A 27,566-nucleotide genomic window follows, 5' to 3' on the forward strand; every position below is an offset into this window, starting at 1 on the left:
GCCTGAGTACCGTGCATTGAATTAAATATTTTATATTAAAGCCACCAAATTGAAAAAAGATGCCTCCTGTGATGTAAATTGTGATTTTATAGCTTTTAGCCCATTACTACCAAAGATGACGTTTGCAGATCCTCCCTCCCTCCCCCAATACTGTAAGAAGTTTAATCTTACTGTCTTTCTCAAACCTGAACCAAATATTATCAAAAGATGCGATTTTTATGATTCTTTTAGGGTGAAATATATACACACATTTTGATTCCTCGAAGTTATTAAAAAGCTAGGAATTTTCTTTTTGAGAGGTAGGGTAAAGAGGTGCGGCTTTTTGTCACTTAAACCTTACTCTTTCGGGCAAATTTTATCTCAGGTAGTTTTTCTTTCCCTAAGTTAGTGTCTCTGCTTCCTTCCCTCTTGCCTTGCTGGTTCCTCATTATTCTGTGGTATCGTCACGATACACTCTTGGCCCAGAAGAGACATATAAACTGATTATCTGGAGGAAATCTTTGGTCCTTTGGAAACATTTGGGGGACGTGGCCAGCTAGCCACTTTGAAAACTTGAATGCTCTCTTTCTAGGAGAGCAGGTGGAGTCAGACACACCTCGTTAAAAGATAATTGGCTGCATTTTATTTATTATTCCTGTGTTAAAAAAATAAATAAAAATAAAGTTGCCCTCTTGCAGTAAGAGATTGCCCTTGTTACCACTGGATGTCTCCCCTTTTTTGTGGCCATCCGTGTAGCAACTCTGTAGAGGCATTCCCTCTCTGTTCCGCCTTGAGCCCAAACTGGCTGCTTTTAGAACAAAAAACCGTAAAATACAGGTTTGCTCCTCCTTTCCCTTGTTTTCACTGAGACAAGTATTGCCTTCCTTTTGGTACTCCAGCTGCTAAAGCGTGCAGAGATACATTAAATTAACCTTTAAAGGAAAAAAATATCCTTGAATTCTTAACTTGCCTTCTAGATTCATGTTCCTTCTACTGATATTTTAACCTCTGAGCAGATTTGTGATAGGGAGTGCCGGCTGCCAGAAACCATGCTGCCAGGTGGAGGAAGTCGAAGAGAGACTATGGCCATAAGGTTTGTTTCGGTTTTATCACGCTGGGCTTACCCCCTGCTCAGGGCATCAGTTACCCTTCTGGAATAACCGAAACAGTCCTGGCACTCTGGTGCTGCCTCCTGGCTCCTTTGGGTGTGTTCATCAGAGGCAGGGAACTCCCATTTTGTCATCATTTTCTTCTCAGGTCTTGTGTTCTGACTTTATTAGGCGTATCTTACATCATTTCTACCGTCCGTTTTCCTCCTCAGCATGACATTTCAGTTGGTGTAATTTATTATGAAAATCAGCGCCAGAGGAACTGATGGTAATTACAATAACATAGTTACTGGGTGAGGGCGTGGGAGAGACACTCTCACTGTGTGTTTCCCCTAGAGTTTTATGCAAGGGTCCATGCTAGGTGGCTTTATTCAGATTAGGGTACAGATGGAATCGTATCACGACTAAATTTTAGTCTGGTGGGTGTGTAGACAGTCAAAGAATTAAGCAAGTGCCTTGTGTTTCCTGGAAAATACTAAAACTCATTTGGGTGAAAGCTCCCAGATGATGCTAATTTCTTGCACCTCTGCCTTTTCCTTGGAAGAACTTTTGGATGGAGTCACATAGTATAAAAGTCCAGAATGTCCTTGGTTTACCTTTTTATGTATGTGTGAAACTATTCATATTTGATTTTTTCCCCCCAATATTGCATATGATGGAAAGCCAGAGTTAGCTGGCAGAATCTAATTCTTCCTGGGACCTCGTTCCATTTTTAACGCTAGGTTCCTTCTGCTCTCCTTCAAATCCTACTGCTCTCGCTCTCTGATAGAATTTATTTCCTGGCAGGTATGGTCACACGCCGACCAGCTTTTGGTCATGATTAGCTCAAAGGAATTTCCATTTCTTCTTCAGGTGCTCAGTAAGGCACCTTTACTTGAGATGGTAGTCTTTCCAAGTGAGTGTTACTAGTAAGCTTTCACCATGAGTGGGAAGATGTTGAGTCTCTATAACGTGGAACTCTTCTGAACCTCTTGTGGTGTATTTGGATAAGTTACATTTTCTTAGTTACAGGGGAACATGCATATTTCCATTTTTAGAGTATCCAGAAATTTGAAGAATTTGTTTTGTTTAAGGTTAGCTGCTTCTCTGCCTGATCATGCAGGACGTTGTGTTTTGTTCCCTTAGCCACCTCTCCCACCTCAGTGTTTTTCACTGTTGTTTTTAATTGTAGGATGATCAGTAGATTGACACAGTGGCATGTAATCAACAGGTACTGTGGGTATTTAAGAAGGAGATAAACAGTTGTAACTATTTTTGCTGCAATTTTATAGGAGAAATGGGCTATAAAAGAAATATCTATAAACCAGAGAGCATTTAGGAAATTGTATATTTTATAGGTGGTAATTAAGGTGATCTTCAGGATATAAGATAGAGAGTTTATGCAGCTTTTGTTTTCCTGATGTAAAGTTTTTATTCATCTTCCTATATACAGCTCAGCACTTTTGTTGTCCCTTATATTGCTTATGAGGATTAATGTTTTAAATTCGCTGTGTTTGTGCTTTTCAGAGACTTGTCGTAATCGTGCGGTTATGTTTATATCCCCATAAATGCTGGGATTCATGGGAAACTGATCAGATGACTGCCCGGGTGTTATTTCCTATTCAACAGAGTAACTTCCACAGTACCCTAAAGGAAACTGGTGTGTGTTTTATGACCTAGGTTCCCAGTACTTTCATTTAGAGGCAAAGAGAAGCATTCTATCTTGCTTGCCTTACCCGACCATTAATCCTTGTTGTGCAGAAGAGAGCTTATTTTGTTAGACCCTTGACTGTCAGCAAGAGAATTATATCTAGTCACTGTCTCCCAGTTTGCAGCTGCCTTCCCTTCCAGGCTCCCCTCTTACTGGTACTCACAAAGTCAGGACTGTGTTAAAAGCAGACGTGGTGAGGTGTTGTAAATCATGCGTACGGATGCAGAATCTCTTCGGTTGTTGGAATTCTGTATCGCTGTGTGATTTTGTTAGCGTGGGTTGTCAGAAATCTGCCAAATTTAAGAGTCAAGAAGAGAAAGAAAAGGAATAAAAGAGGCGAGGGGAGGAAAATGGCTTCCTTACTGGTGTTAGTAATCTCCCATGTAGCTTATGATCTAAAAGTGATCATTTATTTTGAAAAATCCAGGTAGCATAGAGTAGAACATTGCGTTTCCTACACATTCCTCATCGTTGTCTCCCCAGAAAATTATTTTTAGAGTTTATAAACCCAGATTAAATATCCATATTCAGTTTGGCTTAATTTTTAAAAACAAATATTTAAACTCCAGTTTTTGTGTCTTTGATATACATCAACAGTCGTGCAGATCAAGGATCGGAAAGAAACCGGGGATTAAGCATCTCTGCATTTCCCTTTGCACGTTGGGTACAGGGGGTATTAGTATGCACCAGCCGCAACGTTCTAGCACCTTATGGAAGTAAGTCATGATTATTTATTATAATTAAAGAAAAAAGTTCAGCTGCATCTCTGTAGAATACTTACTCTGCAGAGTGAAGCTGTTCTGTCTTTTCCAGCAGGATTGACTCTTTCACTCTTAAGTCTTTATTGAGAAAATCTTAAATGGTTTAACATTCCTTTATATCCTCTTACCAGTGTCAAATGTGGGGCCGAAGGGATATTTTTTCCCAAAAAGGGAAAAACTTTGTTACCCATTGGTCACTCTTCGAAATCCGGTCACGATCAGTAGATTTTAACAGTCGATGGCTTCCTCTGTCGGCACTGGAGTGGTTGGTTGTGAAGGTTATCATCTGCTACTCTTTTCCCTCAGAAACCTGCACTTGCCGTGTTTTGGATAAGAAGGTTTGGTGGGACAGAATGTGAAAGATCACTCAAACCAAAGCCAGTTCAAAGGAGTATTCTCTCCTGTTGGTTTACCTCCACCTCGGATCTACAAGGATATTACAGTACACAGTGAACAGTCTGTAACATTTCTACCAGGTTTTCAGTAGCATATCGGTCTTGGCATTTCTTGGCACTGTGGTTCCCTGTCCTTGGTGATGTCTTATTATTTGTGAGTTTTTGTTGGTTGGGTTTTGTTTTTGGTGTTTTTTTTTTTTTTCTTTTAATAACTAAACGGGACTATAAATGTAGATGTGTATCAGTACCAAGAAGTCCTTTTCTGGAATCCCTAAATTCCTGATTCCTACTCAAGTCTTTTAAACTTGTTTTTTCTTGCTGAGTAGCAAAGAACTTTTATTTTTCACTTTCCTATATACCTAAAAAGTATGGACACTGCGTTTCAATGGACCGTGTTGCGTAGTTTTTTGCCGAAAACTTTTTCTGTAAACACAATTGCCTTGTTCAGTTTTGTTGTAAACTGACTTACCGTAAGATGCACTGTTGATATGCTTTCTGATGTGTGTTTGATAAGGGTGATAAAATAAAGCTTAAAAATAAAGGAGTTGTGTTTTCATTTCAACTATTCCTGCATTTAGTGTAAATAATCCAGTTTAGATAATAGGTAAATACGCTTATTTGGGGGTTTCATTTTTACTAGGAGCTACCATTGAGAAATTGCCATGTAGCCTCAACCATTTCTGAAGAAGATGGTTTTTCACTTACAGAAGTAGCGTGATGGGGCTGAAATGTAACTTTTCATTTTGGAATACATGTTCTTGATACCGTAGAAACAGGCTTCTCTCCTGGAAGGAAGCAGAATTCTTAGTTGGAAGATTGGTGTTCTGATCTTGGTTCTTTTCTCAAGTCGGACGGCTTTCATCGAGTGACAGGTGACTTAATTTCTGACAGTAGCAGTATTTTCTTGCCATTGTTTTTATACTGGAATCAAATGAAATAGTAGGTTCAACAGTAATCCCGTCATCAGTTAGGAGCGTCTCCTAGACGATGGTGCTGTTTTAGGTAGTTTATAGATGGAGCCTCAGGCCCCAAACTCGCAACTACGCAAACTCGCCCAGTTTCTCGTAAGATTTAGGAGCGGTGGTCACACCCTGGTCTGTCTGCGAGCATCGCCCTTTCAGGAAGCCTCCAGACTGGTCCGGTCCGGACGGCAGTTCAGGTGAAAGGTGCTATCGAGAGGCACACCCTACTAGAAGTTAAAGAGCTCAGACGGACCAGAGAAAATGAACGTTTAAATCCACAACTGCACCCTTGACCCGTGGAACGAGTCACCTGGGAGGGCTTGTTGGATTACGGATTGCCGGACCCCAGCCCTAGATGACGACCGTAGTTCTCGGGGGGGCCCGAGAATGTGCGTTTCTAACAAATCCCCAGGTGACGCGGCGGCTGCGGCTGCTGGTGTGGAGACCACGGCCTCGGTTGTAGGACTGGAGTCAAGCAGGCCGGACCCCAGCGCCGCCTGGGACTCGTTCTCAATCCCCCTTCTCCCTGATGGCTGCGGCAATGGTGGTAACTGAGCACTTAACTTCCTGCCAGGGTCTGTACTAAATGGTTTTAGCGTGTTGCCACCCCCACCCCTCGCCCCGCCTTGGTCGTCGCGACAATCCCGTGAGGAGGGTAGCCAGTGTTCCTTCCATTTTTACGGTTGGGGAACCGTTTAGATTCTCTTGCTTCCTGGGGTTGGTCGTACCTCCCCCTGTCGGATCACCTTCCAGTCAACCTGGCGACTCCTCTCAGATCGTCTTTCCCTTCCTCTCCTACCACTTAGGCTAGTTCTTGATCTGTTCTCCTTCCCGTGGCTTCTTACAGGCTCCCCAGGTCCGGTCTCGTGTCCTCCAGTCCCTCCTTCGTAGAGCTGACCGTCTTCCCGATGAAGAAAGCCTGATCGGGCCACTCCCGTTCGCCCTCAGAGTCACCCCTAATTCCCCTTAGGTTGGCACGTGAGACTTCACAATCGGGCTGCACCTATAAATCCTGCGTCTCCCGTCTCTGTCCCTACTTCTACTCTACCCTTCGTCTATACCGGATGACCCGTACTTCTGCAAGCCCCAGGCTCTCTGCCGTACATAGAGCCTCTTAGTAAAATGCCATTCGGCTCTGTGTCCCTGCCGGTGGTCTGTGTGATGAAATCAGGTTAATCTTTTAAAACTGCTCGGTTGTCACTGTCTACCTTCCCATCTGCTTAAACTTCCGTATCTGGGGCTCCTGGGTGGCTCAGTCGGTTGAGCATCTGACTTCAGCTCAGGTCATGGATCTCACGGCTCAGGGGTTCGAGCCCCTCCTCGGGCTCTGTGCGGACAGCTCAGAGCCTGCTTTGGATCCTCTCTCTCCCTCTCTCTGTCCCTCCTCCACACGCACTCCGTCTCTGTCTCTCTCTCAAAAATAAACACTAAAAAACATTGCGTATCTGAACAGTCGAAATCCTCGAGTCCCTTCTTAATATGAGTATAGTGAATTTGCTAATAAGCAACTTTCCAGTTGAAACACATGCAGTGTTGAGGCACCTGGGTGGCTCAGTCGGTTGGGCGTCTGACTTTGGCTCAGGTCATGATCTCGCAGTTCGTGGGTTCAAGCCCCACATCTGGCTCTGTGCTGACAGTGTGGAGCCTGGAGCCCGCTTCAGACTCTTATCTTCCTGTCTCTCTGCCCCTCCCCCACTCGCACTCTCACTTTCTCTCTCCTTCTCTCAAAAATAAACAAACATCACACAAAAAAATTAAAAACATGCGGTGTTTTATTGTAATTTCTAGTTTTCTCCACCATTCTGCAATTTTTAATAAGACTTCTCAACTTACAGGTTGGAATGTGAGGGGATTTGCAACACATAATTATTAACCCATTTTCAAAGGTCCATTTTCCATGTACTATACCTAGTATTACATTAATAAATTATATCTGCCTGTGTTTTAGAAATTACATATAATATCTGTTATGTTTTAATATCTTCATTTACATATGAAATAAAAGTAATACTCAGATCAGTTCAAAGGAAAGTAAGTGATGAAGGCTGCACATTTAAATACCAGCTAAATCAGATGTCTCCCAGAGTTACGAAGATCGGGCCACTGGCTCATGGGACACGGACCTCTAAACAAACCTGTTCAATTGAACTTGTAAAGCAGGGGGAGCGTAGTGATTTTTCCCGTTGGAAAATACCAGACCAGAAGCAAAAGATAGCTACTTTACAATTAGAACATCTACATTTTTAAGACCATGATCCTTTAAAGAGAGATCAGTGACACATTGAGGAAAATAAATAAAGTTGAGATTTTGAATTTTTTTTTTTTTAAGTTTTTTTATTTTTGACAGAGATAGTGCAAGTGTAAGCTGGGGAGGGGCAGAGAGAGTGGGAGACACAGAATCTGAAGCAGGCTCCAGGCCCTGAGCTGTCAGCACGGAGCCTGATGCGGGGCTCAAACTCACGAACTGTGAGATCGCGACCTGGGCCAAAGTCGGGCGCCCAACTGACTGAGCCACCCAGGCGCCCCGATAAAGTTGAGATTTTGTAATAACCTGTCGAAGATGAAGCTTTAAGAATTGCGGGGGATTGATTGATTGATTGAGAAAGAAAGTATGAGCAGAGGAGGGACAGAGAGAGAGAGAGGGAGGGAGAGAGAATCTTAAGTAGGCTTCTCTATCTGTGTGGAGCCTGATGTGGGGCTTGAACTCACGAACCATGAGATCATGACCTGAACCAAGATCAAAGCCGGATGCTTAGCCCACTGAGGCACCCCCCGCGCCCCATCAGGGCAGTCTTGAACAGAAGCCTATTTAAACGAAGAGTTGGAAGCATAGTACCAATGGATTCCAAACACCCTTCGCCTAGATTCCCTTATTGTTAACGTTTTGCCACATTTGTTTTATCTCTTGCTCTTTCCCGTTTATGTCCATAGGTAAATATAACCCTTTTTCCCTGAACTATTTGAAAGTTGCCGGTATCCCGACATTTGACCCCCAAGTCAAAGAGTTCAGTATGCCTCTCCTGCCGGTAGACATTGCCCTCTGTGAACCGTGATACCTTATCACAGCCTCAGATTTTAGCATCGATACAGAAATACCCAGTGCCCACTTTGTATCCCTTTTTCCCCCATTGTCTCAATCTTTTATAACCTTTTTCCCCTACCTGGGACCCAGGCAAGACTCTTGTGTATGTAACGTCTATTTAAAATTTGTGGGATGTTAGTGTTCTGTAGAATACTTTGGGAAAACCTAGTTTGGATTGTATAACTAAAGGTCCCTATCCTTGCAATTTAATAAGTCTAGCTCTTCTTTAAAAAGGCGTTTTCTTGGGGGAGACAATATTGACTGTATATGTTGTCATTTGCATCTCCCAGTTACGATTGCAGATGAAAGCAGATTTATTGTTTTTAAGTTTGTTTTTTTTTTTTTTTTTAATGTTTATTTTTGACAGAGAGAGAGAGAGGCAGAACATGAGCGGCGGAGGGGCAGAGAGAGAGGGAGACACAGAACCTGAAGCAAGGTCCAGGCTCCGAGCTGTCAGCACAGAGCCCGATGCGGGGCTCAAACCCACGAACCTTGAGATTGTGACCTGAGCCGAAGTCGGATGCTTAACTGACTGAGCCACCCAGGCGCCCCAGACAAAAGCAGATGTATGGTTACTAAGTACCTGAACATGCCTGACAAAATAGTAAATATACAAAAGTTAACCAACTCTTTTCATGACGATGCACTGAAAATTTAATACGTTCATTGCTAACCACGTACAGACAGACCCATGATAGATTTTTTAAAAATGCTGTTTCTAATTACATTTTTTTCTTACAAGTTCCATGCTCAAAGAAAATTTGGAAAAAACGGCATTTTCCTTCCTGTCTTTTTTTTTTTGTAAGATTAAATTTTTAAGTTTATTTATTTATTTTGAAAGAGAGAGAACACGAGTGGAGTAGGGGGCAGAGAGAGAGAATTCCAAGCAGGGGCTCAAACCTACGAACTGTGAGATCGTGACCTGAGCCGAAACTAAGAGTCAGACGCTTAACCGGCTGAGCCACCCTGGTGTCCCCTTCCTGTCTTTTCACTGTGTCACTAAGTATGGATGTTGGGGCAGAGGAATGGTATATGTTTCAGGGCCCAAACTTCTAAAAAGATATTTTAATTGGAATATGTGACCTTAAGAGGAAAAGGAAAGAGAAAGTAGGATCCAACGAACCATCATAAATTGACAAATGTCCCAGTGATCATTAGTAACAAAATGAACTTTCCGGTACACAGAGTTCCATGACAAATAATACTTACCCCATGTTTGGAAACCATCCCAGACAAAACCTCAGGACCGCTGCTGATTTATGAGGTGCGGGAAAGTTTTTGACTCCATGAGGCATTCTGGTCCCCATTTGTTGTCTTACATCCTGCGTCTCTGCCTTCTGGGAAGTCGGTGGTGGGGTCATCAAAGTGGCCCACTCGGGGTTGGTTGTTCCCGAAAGAAAAGGAGGGCGTGAGCACAGCTGTGGCTCGCTTGGAATAATATGAGTGTGTCACATCGAATGTGGAGGTTTCTCTCTAATGATGTCTGTCATTACTCATTACTTCTGGTATTATTAGATTAATCATAATGTGTATGGACCTTGATCATACTCAGTAATTCTAAGAGCTAGGGAAAATTCTGTTTTTAGCCACAATAGCCAAAGGGCCATTTCTTACTCCGTCAGGAATAGCAAGTCTTTAACTTTCCTCTACAATCGTTGTAGTGTCTAGATAGCTTCTATTTTTTATCTCTTTCCTCATGCTCTTTCTTATGGTCTAGGTGACCATAGTCCTTCTCATTTAGCTTCAACTTTTATGCCAAGCACAGGCAAAAGATTATTTCATCCCATGACTGACATGTCAAACATCTTACTGGATGATTCCATTCGAATGACTTGTGGACCCCTAAAATCTCGATAGGACCCAACCCCAAATGCTGTCTTTATGCCTGTGGGGCAAAAAACCATAGTTGTTGCAGAGTACTAGCAGAGTTGAATATATCAAAACCCAAAGCATTTATATGAGGCCACAGTTGAGTTTACGGAGGACAAAGGTCACAGTGTAGCCAGGTCTCACGCAGGGGTAGGAACCAGAAACTGGGAAGGTGCCGGGGCGCTCTCTGATTCGTTTCTTCCTCTCTGCTCTTTTGGGGGTGTGCCTGCGTTATTCTCCTCCTCCCCCTCCTCTTCCTGCTAATTCTATTATTATACTGCTCTCTTCCCTCTGCTTCTCCATCCACTGATGGAGTGCGGTTGCCCACCCACAGTTAAAATTCCAGCCGCAGTTAAAAACTCTGGCTTTCTGTAGGTCCAGTCGCAAATTACCAGAAGACAGTATTTAATTGGCACAAGGTTTTTAAGTGTCCATTCTAGATCAATAAGCTATGACCAGATATTGAACTACACTCTGCAAAGATTATTGTGGACTCTTCCTTTGGAGAGGGGATGGTGCTCACAGAAGGGACAATTGCCCCTTAGCTAGGGAGATATCTAACTCAAGACTTACGTCGACTATACTCTCTCCCGGTAATAGCCCATTCACCTAGCGCCCTGCATCAGAAACGTAGGCGACCTCTGTGTCTCCCTCACGGTCAGCATGCAGTCAGCTAAGTGCTGCCCAGGCAACACCTTAAATATCTTTTAACATTTTTTGTTAAGTTTATTTATTTATTTTGAGAAAGAGTGAGAGTGAGGCAGGGGCAGATAGAGAGGAAGAGAGAATCCCACGCAGGCTCCGTGTTGTCAGCCCAGAGCCTGACCTGGGACTCGATCCCACCAACCGTGAAATTGTGACCTGAGCTGAAATGAAGAGTCTCACGCTTAGCCGGATGAGCCACCCAGTGCCCCTCACACCTTAAATATCTCTTAAATTTTGTCGTTGAACTTTGTACCCATTGTCAGCAGCGTGTTTTGGACCCTCACTGTCTCTTGTTTAAACTATTACAGAGCACTTCCTGCCTTCGAGCTCCGCTGTGCCAACAGAGCTAACAATCCTGTTCCGATCAGATTCCTCTATGTCTTGAAGCTCTTCAGTGCCTCCAATGTAGGCAGTGATTCCCAAACTTTCTGGATCAAAAGATTATCTGGGGTGCTGATGAAAAACACACATTCCCGGTTACTCCTTCTGGCATTGTAAATTTGTGGTAGAGCCTGGTCATCTGTGGTTTTGTTCTGTCTTGTTTTTTTATATATAGAGAGACCCCATACGTGAGCAGCATAAGGGCAGAGAGAGAGGGAAAAAGAGAGAGAATCTTAAGCAGGCTCCGTGCCCAGTGCAGAGCTCGATGAGGGACTTGATCTCATGACTGTGAGATCATGATGTGAGCCAAAATCAAGAGTCAGATGCTTAACCGACCGAGCCACCCAGGTGCCCTTTGGTTGTGTGTGTGTGTGTGTGTGTGTGTGTGTGTGTGTGTGTGTGTGTTTATTTTTGAGAAAGAGAGAGCATGAGCAGGGGAGGGGCAGAAAGAGAGAGAGAGAGAGAATCCAAAGCAGCCTCTGCACTGTCAGCGTGGAGCCTGATGCAGGGCTCGAACTCAAGAACCTCGAGATCGTGACCTGAGCTGAAAGTGTAAGGGTTAAATTATAGTGTAGGGCTTAACGCTTAGCTTGAAAAATGACAACTTTGTTCTGACACTGAAGGTCAAAAGATAACAGCCTTGCTTTTACTCTTGTAAATCATACTTCATACTCTTGTGAATCAGGCTTTACCAAGGAAGGAAACAAAAGCTCAGAAAAAGAGCATCAGAGACAAGGTCAAGGAGATCCACTGGTTGCAACTTAGCGGCAGAAAGTCTAAAATAATCACCTCATTCGATAACTGTTTCTGACTCATCTGGCAACTGTTTCTAACTCATCTGGGAACTGTTTCTCTGTTCTGTTCCCAGGTAATGATAAAACGATGTGGTCAGCTTTAAAAACTCTGTACCCCGGCTGTTTGGGGCCACACTCTTGTCTATCAAGAGTGTTGGTCCCGATCGGTTGGCCTTGCCTCTCGTTGTAATAAACTTTGTTGTGACTGTCACTGGTGCCCGTAGCATTCTGTTTCAGGAGTCGTGTGGATGCAACAAAACCAAGAGTCGGACGCTTAACCGACTGAGCCACCCGGGCGCCCCGGTCGTCTGTGTTTTTAACATGCATGCCAGTTGCTTCCCATGCTTGCCAACCTCTTGTCCGTATGCCCTGCCCACTCCTCCCCAGCTTTGCCCTGGGTCTCAGGACCCACCGAGAGTGCTCCCTGTTTCTGCGCGTCACTGCTTGGCCAACAACCGCTCGCCCTTTCAGAATCAGCCCGCCTACCGCGATCTTTGTAACCTGGTGGTTGCCCGGCCCGGTCAACCACTCCTTCGTTCAGGCCCCGTCCACTCTTGCGCTCTGCCTCCATCAGAATTTCTTCACACTAAATAACATTTCTCTGTTTCTTCCCCTTCCTAGTGTGAGAACCTCAAGAGCAGTGACTGTCTTACTCATCTTGTAGAGAAAAGGACATCTGTGATAATGAGAATGCTAGAATCACTTCTGCCAGGGGATGAGGGAGCTAAAAAAACGAAGAGACCCAAAAGAGATACCCCTCCCCTCTGAGCCGAGTCCTGAGCTTCCTGGTGTGACGTCGTCAGGCCAGTGGAGACCAAATGGCTCCTGTTTGCTGAGAGCACAGCTGGAGAGTGTAGGTTCGGTGCGTGGCTACAGCAAGCTTCCTGGTGTTGCACCAGAGACTTTCACAGACCTAACACGCAGTGACAGCCCCCCTCCCCCCGACAGGTGCAGGGCACCTGCTGCTAAGCTTACCCGATGGTTGACATCTGCAGGACCGAGAGTTAGGCACACCCCTCCCCGCTCGACCAGTCAGTTCACGGCTGTTCCTCCGGAAATGAGCAGAGGGGTGTGAGGAGCAGCCACACAGAGCATCCGGAGTGGGGACGAAGCGTTCCCCCTCAACACTTGGAATCAGAGCGGCTCCCAGCTCGTGGAGAGACACTGTCTCGGGGCGCCTGGGTGGCTCAGCCCGTTGGGCGACTGACTCGGTTTCAGCTCAGGTCAAGATCTCGCAGTTCGGGAGTTCCAGCCCTGCACTGGGCTCCGTGCCGGCGGTGCTGAGCCTGCTTGGGATCCTCTCTCTCCCTCTCTCTCTGCCCCTCCCCTGCTCGCACTCTCTGTCTCTCTCAGAATAAATAAGTAAACTTAAAAAGTGTGGAAAACAAAACAAAACACTGTCTTATCATTGCTGTGTACCCCTCAAGGACAGGATCTGACTTTCAGATTATAGTCAAGAAAGAGAACTTAGACGTCAGTGCTTTGATGATGGGTAACGTGCAGCTATAGCCCCTGAGCTAGGCTGTTCCAACGTGGTGTTTTGAGGGTCACTTCTGTGGCTTTGGCGAATTGTAATTCTGCCCCTCGCAATGGCTTCCATCCATTATTCGGGTATCTGTTCATGCACATGACACAACTATCTTCGTCTTCCTCTCCAAAGGAGAGGGCAGGGAAGTCAGCTACGTGGCTAATCGTTAGGCAACAAGGAAGGTCTGGCAAGGGCTGGTCGCCCGCACAACATTGGTTAGCATCACAAGTGGACGTAGATGGTCAAGGATGAAGGAAGGAATGGAAGGTTCTTTTCAATTTTAATGCCTGTTCTTTTTAATGCTATTCCCCCGCCCCCCTCCCCAATATCTTTTTGGACAGGGCATTAGGGCCATTTGCTGACTTACAAAGACCAAGTTACTAAGGTGAAAGACAGAAATGATCAGATGCCAAACGTATGTGTGTGTGTGTGTGTGTGTGTGTGTGTGAGGCAGACAGACTGACAGAACTGAGGAAGTGACTAGGAAGTGAAGACAGTAAGGCACATTCGAGTGCTAAAGGGACCCTATGACTCATCTGTCATTTTGAAGGAGAGACCCCATCACAGCTGCTTAAAGACTGCAAGCCTTGGTCTCCTCGTTTGTGAGAGATAATAATTGCATTCGTGCCCCGACACTGTGCTGACCGAATGTGCCAGTTCACATGGGACACCGGAGCGAGGTGGGTTTTCTTCCCTCTTTGCCTCGTTCTCCTCATCCCCCGAGTTACTCTGATCCTTTCTGGCTGCAAGTTGATCTTTTTAGAACTTTTTCCCTACAGTGCTAGCTCTATTTGTCTGACCATGTTGGTTTGATTACACAGGTCACCCTGACCACATTTGATAGAAGGAAAATCCCAAAGAGCAGGGAATTTTAGAAAATCCATACTTTTTATTATTATTTTTAATGTTTATTTATTTATGAGAGGGAGAGAGAGAAAGCAGAGGAGGGGCAGTGAGAGAGAGAGAGAGAGAGAGAGGGAGAGAGAGAGAATCCCAAGCAGGCTCCATAAGGGCATCGAGAAGCCCCACACGGGGCTTGATCCCACCAACTGTGAGATTATGATCTGAGCCGAAATCAAGATAAGCTTAGTAGACTGAGCCATCCAGGCGCCCCTATACTTTTCATTTCTAACAACATTACATTAAAAAAAAAAAACCCATTTCTATTTGCAACTGTGGAAATAGTGTCAACTACAAAGGATCTGGAAACACAGTTGTAAAATCTCTGTGCTTCGTTCTGACTGTTATAGCTGTTTTAAATCTTTTCATTAAATTTTCAAGCCTATCAAACAATAATTAAAATATAAAATATATATCGTTGACTCTTTCAGGTTGTGGGGAAAAATAAATATGGCACCTGCCAACATTTTATTAAGTAAGAAAATGAGAATATATTATAGTTAACCTCATGAATACAATATGACACTCAGTATTACGTGTGGATTTGGACGAGATTCTGGCTTGGGATGGTAAGAGTATATTTTCCTTCCAAGACAATGAACCCTTCATTTACATTATAACGTAAAGCTCTGTGAAAAGGTGAAAGAAGACTATCACTACAAATGAGAAACTCAGTAAGGGGGCTATGATTAATTGACAAGGAATATTTCACTGTGGATGTAGGTGTGGGCTAACCCTAACCCTAACCCTAACCCTAATCCTAAAACGCTGACCCTAAACCTAACCCTAAAACGCTAATCTTAAAACCCTAACGCTAACCCTAAAACCCTAACCCTAACTGTAACACCTTAACCCTAACCCTAAAACCCTAACCCTAACCCTAAAACCCTAACCCTAACCATAAAACCCTAACCCTAACCCTAATCCTAAAACCCTAACCCTAACCCTATCCCTAACCCTGTGGGGGCCAAATGGTTCTGAAGCTGTTTAATATGTCAGGAGTAAAATCCTGTGGCCTCCTTCAGTCTATCCCCAGGGTGGCCTGAATTTCAAACCCTAAGTCTCTCTGTAATTATACTTTTCACCACCGGCTTCAATGAAACCGAATGATTTCCTGGGTGCGCCCCACGTCCGTATGCTCCACGTAGATTGACTACATTTCTTTGATAAAATTCACACTTGCTCATTACTCATGGTATTTCTTTGAGTTCCAGGAACATGATCTGGGACATTAATTTTCTAGTTTCCAAGGGAAAGCAAGAGGCTGGGAATGACGGGCATGAGTTGGATCTGACTGTGACGCGTCTCAACCTCGTGGTGGCCCGAGTTCATGGGCCCCTCATTACTCCCGCACCCCTTGGTGTTCTGCCCTTCCCAAGTTCCGTAGCAACTTGAAACCACAGCCTTTTTATGGAAAAATAAACTTCTCAGTAAAGGGTAAGTCCAGTAACTTAACAACCCGATGAATGCTCCAAGGCCACCGGTAGAAGAGGGCAGGTTGGGCTGGTGACGCTGAGTTAGCAGCCCAGCGGCACGTCCTGCCTGAGCCTGCTGGCTACCTCGCTTTCTAGTTCAGCGAATTTGGATGATATAGGAAAGTTGTATTTCCCATTTGGATATTTCCCATCCGAAGACATTGTTTCTAATAAAAAGGGCCACCAAATTTAAAAATATATGTATTCTAGATGGGATGATTATGATCCTAGGTATAAGCCTTAAGAACAAGAATTCTTCCCATGAAAAAAAAAAACTTCTTACCAGGGAGGGGCACCTGGGTGACTCAGCCGGGTAAACGTCTGACTTCGGCTTAGGTCATGATCTCACTATTTGTGGGTTCGAGCCCCACATCGGACTCTGTGCTGACAGCTCAGAGCCTGGAACCTACTTCAGATTCTGTGTCTCCCTCTCCTCTCTGTCCCTCCCCTGCTTGCGCTCTGTCTCTCTATCTCAAAAAATAAATAATAAGCATTAAAAAAAAAAAAGTACATATTGGGATGCCTGGGTGGCTCAGTCGGTTAAGCACCTGATTCTTGGTTTTTGCTCCAGGCATGATCTCATGGTTTGTGAGATTTAGCCCCATGTTGAGCTCTGTGCTGGCAGTGCAGAAGCCCGTTTGGGACTCTCTCTCTCCCTTTCTCTCTGCCCCTACCCTGCTGACACGCACTCTTTCTCAAAATAAGTAAATAAACATTAAAAAAAAACCAAGTACATATTGCATTTATATGTTATAAAAAGCTTAAAACCATTATTTTTATTTATTTAAAATTTTTTAATGTTTTATTTATTTTTGAGAGAGACAGAGCATGAGCGTGGGAGGGGCAGAGAGAGAGGGAGACACAGAATCTGAAGCAGGCTCCAGGCTCTGAGCTGTCAGCATAGAGTCTGATGCGGGGCTCGAACTCACAAATCGTGAGATCATGACCTGAGCTGAAGTCGGACGCCCAACCGACGGAGCCACCCAGGCGCCCCTAAAATCATTATTTCAAAGAGAAATTGTACATGTGAGAATGTATCATGCCAGTAACCTGGTATTTGCTCAGTAAATGTAAGCCCCCTATTATCTCTGATAAAAAAGGAACTTCCGGCAAGAAAAACCAAGTAAAAATGAGCATTCTAGAGCAATAACCTTCTTTGATAGGATGGGAGCATCTCCATTGCTGCCCTGAGCAGCCAAAATTATAAATCAGTGGCTGTTCTAAGAGTTACACCCTTTGAGAATCTATTCTGTATTATTCAGAGAGCAGCATTTCAAGCAGCAAATCCTTCCCCCCCCCTAAAACAACTTTAAAAGTAGACAAGAATTTTGAAACACAATTATTTCAGGGCTCTGGGAAAAGAGTGAAGAAAAAAAAACAAATTAAGAAGCATTTATTGGGGCGCCTGGGTGGCGCAGTCGGTTGAGCGTCCGACTTCAGCCAGGTCACGATCTCGCGGTCCGTGAGTTCGAGCCCCGCGTCGGGCTCTGGGCTGATGGCTCAGAGCCTGGAGCCTGTTTCCGATTCTGTGTCTCCCTCTCTCTCTGCCCCTCCCCCATTCATGCTCTGTCTCTCTCTGTCCCAAAAATAAAAACGTTGAAAAAAAAAAAAAAAAAAAAAAAAAGAAGCATTTATTTAGGAGACTCTGCTGAGCTTCTGCACACACAGTGTGCGTCTGCTGTGTTTTTGGGGAGGGGGTGGGTGGTGCTTCCCTTCCCAGCCCTCTTGATTCTGCAGTGACTGAGGCGGGGTGGCTATGAAAGCCTTAGGGCTGGAGGGAGCTGCTTCGTTTTGGGTGGAAAGTGAGAAACCCACATCCAATGGCATTATCCCTACACTTAGCAGATTTGCTCAGACATAAATGGGTGGCCTTCTTATGCTGCAAGAGTTATACCTCAAAAAATGAAGGCACGTGAAGAATATTCCCAGATACGGTGTTTAAGTATGTTCCTTTTATACCGACTTTCTCGAGGGTTTTAATTAAGAAAGAATGCTGAATTTTGTCAAATGCTTTTTCTGCATCGATTGACAGGATCATATGGTTCTTTTCTTTTATTAATGTGATGTATCACATTCATTGATTTGCAAATGTTGAACCAGCCTTGTAGCCCAGGAATGAATCCCACCTGCTCATGGTGTATAATTCTTTTTATATGTTGTTGAATTCAATTTGCTAGTATCTTATTGAGAATTTTTGCATCCATCTTCATCAGGGATATTGGCCTGTAGTTCTGTTTTTTGCTGAGTCTCTGTCTGGTTTAGGAAGCAAAGTAATGCTGGCTTCATAGAATGAGTCTGGAAGTTTTCCTTCCCCTTCTATTTTTTGGAACAGCTTGAGAAGGATAAGTATTATCTCTGCTTTAAATGTCTGGTAGAATTCCCCAGGGAAGCCATCTGGTCCTGGACTCTTATTTGTTGGGAGATTTTTGATAACTGATTCAATTTCTTCCCTGGCTATGGGTTTGTTCAAGTTTTCTATTTCTTCCTGTTTAAGTTTTGGAAGTGTGTGGGTGTTTGGGAATTTGTCCATTTCTTCCAGGTTGTCCAGTTTGTTGGCATATAATTTTTCATTGTATTCCCTGGTAATTGCTTGTATTTCTGAGGGATTGGTTGTAATAATCCCGTTTTCATTCATGATTTTATCTATTTGAGTCATCTCCCTTTTCTTTTTGAGAAGCCTGGCTGGTGCAGCCACTCTGGAAAACAGTGTGGTGGTTCCTCAAAAAATTAAGAATAGATCTACCCTATGACCCAGCAATAGCACTGCTAGAAATTTACCCAAGGGATACAGGAGTGCTGATGCATAGGGGCACTTGTACCCCAGTGTTTATAGCAGCACTTTCAACAATAGCCAAATTATGGAAAGAGCCTAAATGTCCATCGACTGATGAATGGATAAAGAAATTGTGGTTTTGGGGCGCCTGGGTGGCTCAGTCGGTTAAGCATCCAACTTCGCTCAGGTCATGATCTCACGGTTCGTGAGTTCGAGCCCTGCGTCGGGCTCTGTGCTGACAGCTCAGAGCCTGGAGCCTGCTTCGGATTCTGTGTCTCCCTCTCTCTCTCTACCCCTCCTCAACTTGTGCTCTCTCTCTCTCTCTCTCTCTCAAAAGTAAATAAACATTAAAAAAAAATCTAAAAAAAAAAATTGTGGTTTATATACACAATGGAATACTACGTGACAATGGGAAAGAATGAAATATGGCCTTTTGTAGCAACGTGGATGGAACTGGAGAGTGTTATGCTAAGAGAAATAAGTCATACAGAGAAAGACAGATACCATATGGTTTCACTCGTATGTGGATCCTGAGAAACTTAACAGAAACCCATGGGGGAGGGGAAGGAGAAAAAAAAAAGTTGGAGAGGGAGAGAGCCAAACCATAGGAGACTCTTTTTTTTTTCTCCAATATATGAAATTTATTGTCAAATTGGTTTCCATACAACACCCAGTGCTCATCCCAAAAGGTGCCCTCCTCAATACCCATCACCCACCCTCCCCTCCCTCCCACCCCCCATCAACCCTTAGTTTGTTCTCTGTTTTTAAGAGTCTCTTATGCTTTGGCTCTCTCCCACTCTAACCTCATTTTTTTTTTCTTTCCCCTCCCCCTGGGTTTCTGTTAAGTTTCTCAGGATCCACATAAGAGTGAAACCATATGGTATCTGTCTTTCTCTGTATGGCTTATTTCACTTAGCATAACACTCTCCAGTTCCATCCACGTTGCTACAAAGGGCCATATTTCATTCTTTCTCATTGCCACGTAGTACTCCATTGTGTATATAAACCACAATTTTTTTATCCATTCATCAGTTGATGGACATTTAGGCTCTTTCCATAATTTGGCTATTGTTGAGAGTGCTGCTATAAACATTGGGGTACAAGTGCCCCTATGCATCAGTACTCCTGTATCCCTTGGGTAAATTCCTAGCAGTGCTATTGCTGGGTCCTAGGATGGATCTATTTTTAATTTTTTAAGGAACCTCCACACTGTTTTCCAGAGTGGCTGCACCAATTTGCATTCCCACCAACAGTGCAAGAGGGTTCCCATTTCTCCACATCCTCTCCAGCATCTATAGTAGGAGACTCTTAAAAACTGAGAAAAAACTGAGGGTTGATGGGGGGTGGGGGAAAGGGGAAAGTGGATGATGGGCATGGAGGAGGGTACCTGTGGGGATGAGCACTGGGTGTGGTATGGAAACCGATTCGACAATAAATTTCATATTAAAAAAAAATATATCCCCAGATAGGGGCGCCTGGGTGGCTCAGTCGGGTGAGCGACCGACTCTTAGCTTTGGCTCAGGTCATGATCTCACAACCCACGGGTTCCAGCCCCGCGTGGGACTCTATGCTGGTGGTGCAGAGCTTGCCTGGAATTCTCTCTCCTTCTCTCTCCATCTCTCTCTGCCCCTCCTCCACGTGTGCTCGCTCTCACTCTCTCTCAAAAATAAATAAACATTAAAAAAAATAAAAGTAAAAACATAAACATATTCCCAGTTAAAAAAAAAAAGTCCTAGAGAAACTGTTGCTAGCTGGCCTGCTTCAAGAAGTAGAAAAGATGTACTTCAGGCTGTAAGGAGGTGACGTGGGGTGGGAGAATCCACAGGAAAAAGTCACTTCATGTTTCTAAGCACCTAAGAAATAATGGAAATTTATCTATAGTTTAGTTTATAAATTACTAAAGGATTTGCATACATCATTTAAGCAAATTTTGGACTTAATTTGTCCAAAATGTCCTTCACTGTGCTTAGCAAATGTCAAGTCCATTTGTTTAATATTGAAATTCTGGAAATCTGCCCTTCTTTTTTTTTTTTTTTTAATGTTTATCTTTGAGAAAGAGACAGAGAGAGAGAGAGAGAGAGAGAGAGAGAGAGCGTGAGTGAGGGAGGGGCAGAGAGAGAGGGAGACACAGAATCCGAAGCAGCTCCAGGCTCCGCGCTGTCAGCACTGAGCCCGACGCGGGGCTCGAACCCACGAACCGTGAGATCATGACCTGAGCTAAAGTCAGACGCTTAACCGACCAACCCCGGCGCCCCTGGAAATCTGCCCATCTTATAACAGTAAATCGTGTTTAGCACATAGTTCATAGATGCTTTTATTGGACTGTGAAGAAAATGGGTGATGAAAAAAAAAATGGCCAAAATAATTATCAGAAAATGCTCTTAATTTTTGTGGTCAGAACACTTTCAAGTGCATAATTGGAAATAATTTACATTGTTGGGTTAATTTGATGCTTGCTTTCTTCATCCTAAAAACAATGGAAACCAGCTATAATCATGTGACTCACCAACTGCCATTTGCTAAGTTCCATTTATATTTTCATTTTTCTAAATTACTTTTTAGCAAATCACTATTTCTGTGTACCAAATTGTGGCCTAAACCTGTCTTTTGTAGCTAACAATAAACAACAGTCTTTAAACAGTTATTTAATAAAAAGGGAGTTCCAAACAAAATATCACAACTTTAAAAAATAATAGTGATAACAGAACCTGATAAAAGCTAATATTAATAGAAAAGTATATTCAGTGACACGTAAATAAAAGAACACACCAGCCTTTAAAAAACACAAACGGGGGTTGCCTGGGTGACTCAGTCGGTTGAGCGTTGGACTCTTGATTTCCGCTCAGGTCGTGACCTCACCGTTTGTGAGTTCGAGCCCCGCATCGGGCTCTGTGCTGACAGTGCAGAGCCTGCTTGGGATTTTCTCTCTGCCCCTCCCCACTTGTGCACGCTTGCACGCACACTCTCCCTCTCAAAAAAAATAAAATAAAAACACACGGGTATCAGTAGAATCGTATCACGATGTCGTTTAACGATGGATTTTTGCGAGTGGAAGAGTGGAAAGGATTTGTTCTGTTCTTGGGTGACCTGTTTATATTTTATCGCTTATTCAGTATGACTGCAGAAAATACAGCACAACTGTGTTTACTCTTTTCCTATCAAGAAAAGAATCTCTTTTAATGGCAGCCTTATGGCCAAGACATGCTAGTCAGAAGTTACTCCAGGGAAATGCCACAAGAGTCATGGGTTTGTAAGCAAACTCCAGGGTGTCTGCTCTAAAACTTGGCGGTGAGACATGAGCTCAGCTAGGGCGGGGTGTGATAGGCCACGTGAAATCCAACTTTCTGAGAAGGTGCTGCCCCTCCTGGTCTCCTGGGCCGGGTGAGGGTGGTGGTAGTTTAAGAAGTACTGAGAACCACAGGGGCGTCAGTAACCGACCCATGATCTCATGGTTTGTGGGATCAAGCCCTGAGTCAGGCTCTGCACTGACAGCACGGGGCCTGCTTGGGACTCTCCCTCTCTCTCTGCCCCTCCCCCACTGATGCACGCTAAATGAATGAATGAGTAAATAAATAAATAAATAAATAAATAGTACTTAGAACCATCATTGTGAATAGGAACTGTTTTATGTGGCAGGCCCTTGGGGTAATTTTCATTTCCTTTTCTCTCTACCTTTGTCTTCCTTCCTTCCTCTGTCTCTCCCTCTTCCCTCCGCTGCTTTCCTTCCCCCTGACTTTCCTCCCTCCCCTCCTGCCTTCTCTCTTTTACGTATTCTGAATTTTAATGTTTGCAATACTTGTGTAATAAAATTAAGAAAAAGCTTCTAGGGGCACCTGGGTGCCTCAGTCAGTTAAGCGTCTGACTTTGGCCTGGGTCATGATCTTGCCGTTTCTGAGTTCGAGTCCTGTGTCAGGCTCTGTGCTGACAGGTCAGAGCCTGGAGCCTGTTTCCCATTCTGTGTCTTCCTCTCTCTCTCTCTCCCGGCCCCTCCCTCACTTGCGCGTGCACGCTCTCTCTCAAGTAAATAAACATTTAAAAAATTTAAAAAAAGAAAAACTTCTAAAAATACTAAAAATTTCTAATATTTGAATTTTCTGCTTTTACTCTTTTTTTTTTCACTACAAAAAGGAAAATAAGAAAGGAGTTTCAAGCAATACCAGCTGTGCAAAGAGGTCCTTTGTGCCCTTGCTGGGGTGTCAGCAAGGCTCATCACAACAACTGTATAACATAAGAGCCTGGTGTGCAGGCCTTTGACAGCTTCTATCTCTTGCCCCACTCTACAGGCAGAGAAGATGGCTTAGAGAACTCATCAGAAACTTCCCACCACTCTCGGGACCAATTTTAAGCTCCAGTGTGACTAGAGTCTGGGAAGCCAGGGCAGGATATGGAGAACACAAAGGGAAAAGGTCAGGAGAAAAGTGTGTGTAGGGGAGACCCTGTCAGACTTTGTGGGTTGTTTGACCATGTTGCATTTTATTCCAACTGACATGGGAAGCCATGGGAGGGCTTTGAGCAGAGATCGTTCTGGCTACTCCATTGAGAACGGCCTGAAGAGGGGCAAGGGTAGAAGCAAAGAGGCCTGCTGGGAGGCGGCTACTGCCACGATCCAGGTAAGCAGTGATGGTGACTGGACCAGAATGGGAGAAGGTGATGGGCAGAACTGGTGGGATTCTGTGTCCACGCCGAAGACAGAGCCCATAGGATCTATGTGGATCAGATCCCAGATGAGAGAAAGTGCCAAGGATGAATCTCAGGTTTTTGGCCTGAGCAACCATGACCATGGAACTACTATAGTGATAAGGAAGATTGAAAGAAATTGGGTTTTTTGGAGGGAGAGGGAGTGGTGTAGGAATAATAGGAATAGAGCAGAAGTTGAGTTAGACATGTTAATTTTGAGATACCTATTAGCAAGCCACATCCTGGAGTGATATCCTTGGGTCAGCAGGAGGAGATGGGCTGTGGCTCATAGGTGGGGGACAGGACCACGGACTGTTTATTCCCAATACTTGGAGATAAAATAAAAATATGGGCATAGTAGAGGGAGATGAATGGATGGGGTGGCAAGGGCTTGTGCAAGTTCTCTGTTTTCTCAATGAGGAGAAGCAAGAATATCAGAGCTAAGAGTGAATGTGGGGTACAAGGTAATCAGAGAGTTCTGAGAGACAACGTGTGTGAAATAGTCACCTAGAAGAAAGGCAACATGAGTGGACAAGGGCAGATAGTGTCTAGTATTGGCATAGTGGTTATGAATTTAAAGTGAGACCAGTCAGAATGGTCGCACATTTTTCTCCAACCTATTCTGGTTCAGGGTCTCTCAAAAAGCTGCAGTCAGAATACCAGCCGGGGCTTAGGTGGGTTTTCTGCGTCCAGGGCTCACGGGACTGCACTCAAGGTATCAGCTGGGCCGCATTCTCATCCGGAGGCTAGATTGGGATGGAATCCACTTCCAACACTCAGGTCGTGGCAGAATTTATTTCCTTGTAGGACTGAAAACTCCAGGGGGGTTATTTGTTTGCCTCTATTTTTGCCAGTTCAAGGCCACTGTCAGCCCTGGAAGATGTGTGAAGTTTCCTGCCACATGGGCCTCTCTGTAGGCAGTTCGCTTCATGACATTTTGTTTCATTAAGGCCCAGCCAAAGAGTGAAAGTGAGTCCTGTAGCAAGAAGTCTTAATGTAACCCAGTTATGGGACCCATTACTTTTGTCATATAGCATAATGTATTCACGGGAGTGACATCCATCACCTTCTCCTTAGTTAGTTAGAAGCAAGTCACAGGTCCTTCCCATGCTCAAGGGGAAGGGATTATACAATCCAGGAGGCAGGAATCATGGGTGTCACCTTAGAGTCTGTCTGGCACACCATCCAATTCTCAATACCTGATACCCAGTAAGCCAAACTTAGGAAACAGTATTTATTTATTTATTTATTTATTTATTATCTTTTTGAGAGAGGGAGTGAGCTGGGAGGCGCAGAAAGGCAGAGAGAGCGAGAGACAGAGAATCCCAAGCAGGTTCCAAGCCCATCATGGAGTTTGATATGGGGTTCTATGTCATGACTGTGAGATCGTTACCCAAGACGAAATCAAGAGTCAGATGCTTACGTGACCGAGGTACCCAGGCACCCCAGGAAATAGTATTTTTTTTTTGAAACTTAAGAGTTTTTATTCTGAGTCAGAAACTATTCTAAGCACTTTAAAAATATTAATCCCCACAGCAACCCTAGTAGGTAGGCCCAACTATTATCTCCATTACGGGAGGAGACTGGACAGAGATATCAATGAACACCTCTAAGACCTCTCAGCTAAGTAACTACAGAGCCGGGACTCAGACTCATGCTCTCTGCCTTCCAAGTCCATACTCTTCTCTATTATGTTAAGTCAAAAACAAAGTCAGTGAATCAATGACACAGGAAATAATTACCCAGCAGGTCAGAGAACCCTTTTTTTTTTTAACTTTGTTTTTAATGTTTACTTATTTTTGAGAGAGAGAGAGCACGAGTCGGGGAGGGGCAGAGAGAGAGAGAGAGAGAGTCACACACACAGAACTCGAAGCAGGCTCCAGGCTCTGAGCTGTCAGCACAGAGCCGGACGCGGGGCTCGAACTCACAGACCGTGAGATCATGACCTGATCCGAAGTCGGACGCTCAACCAACTGAGCCACCCAGGCGCCACCCAAGTTTCGAGTCTATATTTTTGTAACTCCATTTCTAAACCAAGCCATTTGGCACTTTCAGAGACTTTCACTGAGATACGGGGTCTTTCTTCTATTAACACGAAGTAACACAGGCCAAATGGAGTTGTGGAGCCTGGAACAAAAAAAAAAAAAAAAAAAAAAAAATGAGGAGGGACTTGCTGTGCCTGCGATTTCTTGGAGGCGATGTCCCATTTTATCTTTTCCTTATTTACCTGGAACATATAAAGCAAATTTCATCTGTTGTAGATTCCTAAAGAAAGAATAGGTGATCGGAGACATCGCCAACACTAATGACTTGTGATAGACCTTTGTGGGTCCTGCATAGTGAGCTGAGAAGCCTGGGAGACAAAATGCACAGTAGATCCAAACCTGCAGCCCTTACCAGTAGAGCTGAGAAGACACATTTTGAAAAAATCCTTCACAACTGAGAAACCGTGGTGTTAAAGGTCATGCAGCCATAGGTGGGGTGGGGGGCAGATTTGGAACAAACTATGTTAAGGTTCTGGTTTCAGTGTAGGTCAGAAGCCACTTCGGGCTAAGTTTCTGAGGGATTTCCCCTGGGGATAGTACAACTGTGCATTAGAAAGATCCACTCCAATGGGCCCCCCAAAGTAGGCATTAAATATTTGACCCAGGGTCCCTAATGGTAGTGAGACATTCGTATCATTACATAGCAATAGACGGCTGACTTCTAATCTTGCTTCTTAATTACCTATTAATTCTATTCTGTCCTTAGGGAAACCACTTCACTTTTGGGAGATTTGGTTTCCTTATCTGTGAATTAAGGGAGGTGGACCGGATAATCTCTAGCCAACAGCACCGCAAAGGAATGTCAAGTCCACTCTCCTGCATCATACAGACCTTCTTAAGGCGGAATACTGAGGCTGTACGTCTCCATACTTAATTGCACACCAACACCCTCTTGTTTACTTTCTCCCCAGCTCATTCCACTTTGTTATTTTCGTACTTCCTCGATTGCAGTCGGTTTTGAGGGGCTGTACTTTCAGTAAAAAAAAAAAGTCATCGAACAGGATGTATCTGTTCTTTCACAGTATTTTGAAGCACACCCTGTGCTACAGAAAAGTTAGGGCTTGGGAGGAGTGGTGAGCTGAGTAAGTCGGGATGATCTCCTGGGGGAACAAGTACTCATGTCCTAGGAAGCTGTCAACAGGAAAGTCAAAGCCCTAATCCCTCCACCGCCCATGTGTTTGTCTCTTGGAAACAGTGATCTCATGAATGCTCAGACCTACTTTATGGAACTTTTCTTTGAGCCAGACTCTCCTGGTGATTGGATGTACTTCTGAGAAGGAACCTGCGTCCTTTTGGAAGTTCAGTGACCTAGCGGAGGCCCTTGCATTCAGGGCAAAGAGGGAGGACACCTTTGGAGGTGCCCCACTAATCCAGTCCACTGTTTGAAAAATCTGGGTGGCTCATCCTTGGTTGTACAACACAGGAAAGTGTGGACAGGTGGGCTCATGTCCCACACAATTGCGTGAAAAACAAGCGGGTTCTTTTAGTTGTTAAGTAGCATACCTGCTTTTTTCTTTTAAAAAAAAATTTTTTTTAACATTTATTTATTATCGAGAGACAGAGAAAGACAGAGTGTGAGCAGGGGAGGGGCAGAGAAACTGGGAGACACAGAATCTGAGACAGGCTCCAGGCTCTGAGCTGTTAGCACGGAGCCCGACACGGGGCTCGATCCCACAAACCGCGAGATCATGACCCGAGCTGAAGTCGGACACTTAACCGACTGAGCCACCCAGGAGCCCCAGCATACCTGCTTTTCTGAAATTAAAAGAAAAATATACTCTTCTAATTATCAAATACTTTTCACTTTAGAGGTTTAAAAAAAAAAGTTAGAAAAAATTTAGGAATTTGGGGAACATTTTAGAAAAAAAAAAGCATCCAAAAGAATATAAAAAGTACTATAATCCCATTGTCCCTAAAAGACCCAAACATAAGACCTTCTTTTGTATGCCCTTCTGAATTTTTTAATTTGGGTGCTATTGTCTCCTAAAGGACCATGTACAGTTGAACCTTGAATTAGTTAAGTTTCTGGGGAGTCAAAGTTATATGAGGATTTCGCTGCCTGCGATGTCGGTGCCCCTTACCACCTCTTTGTTCAAGGATCAGCTGTATATAAAAAACACCTTAAAGGACAGAAATAGCTCTTCAGAGTAACAAGTTTCTGGATGTTTATCTGGCGAGATGAGATTAAGGCCCTTCTTATGCATAGTAAGTAGGAAAAAAATTGAGCAGAAAGGGTAAAAGTAAAAATTTGATTTTATAATAGTTCATTGAAAACACTGTGCTGGGCCCCAATGCTACCTTTTATATTTAAAGGACTCTTTAATAATGATTTTGCTCTTTATTCATTCATTCATCAAAGATGTATAGAATGCCCGTCATACTCCAGACACTCTTAGATTCTTTCTCATTTAATTTGTGCTACACCCATGTGAAGTAGGTAT

The 27,566-nt window shown here is 44.0% G+C and overlaps 1 long non-coding RNA gene across 1 annotated transcript; it reads left to right on the top strand.

The window, feature by feature from the left end:
- Positions 1 to 663: 663 nt before the first annotated feature.
- LOC123586955 lies at positions 664 to 26,144 on the top strand. The gene is made up of 3 exons (XR_006707035.1): positions 664 to 4,806; positions 22,687 to 22,809; positions 25,832 to 26,144. It is a non-coding gene; the product is annotated as an uncharacterized LOC123586955 (long non-coding RNA).
- The last annotated feature ends 1,422 nt before the right edge of the window (positions 26,145 to 27,566 follow it).

The sequence above is a fragment of the Leopardus geoffroyi genome, chromosome C3 (assembly GCF_018350155.1).
Source record: "Leopardus geoffroyi isolate Oge1 chromosome C3, O.geoffroyi_Oge1_pat1.0, whole genome shotgun sequence".
Lineage (NCBI taxonomy): Eukaryota > Metazoa > Chordata > Mammalia > Carnivora > Felidae > Leopardus > Leopardus geoffroyi.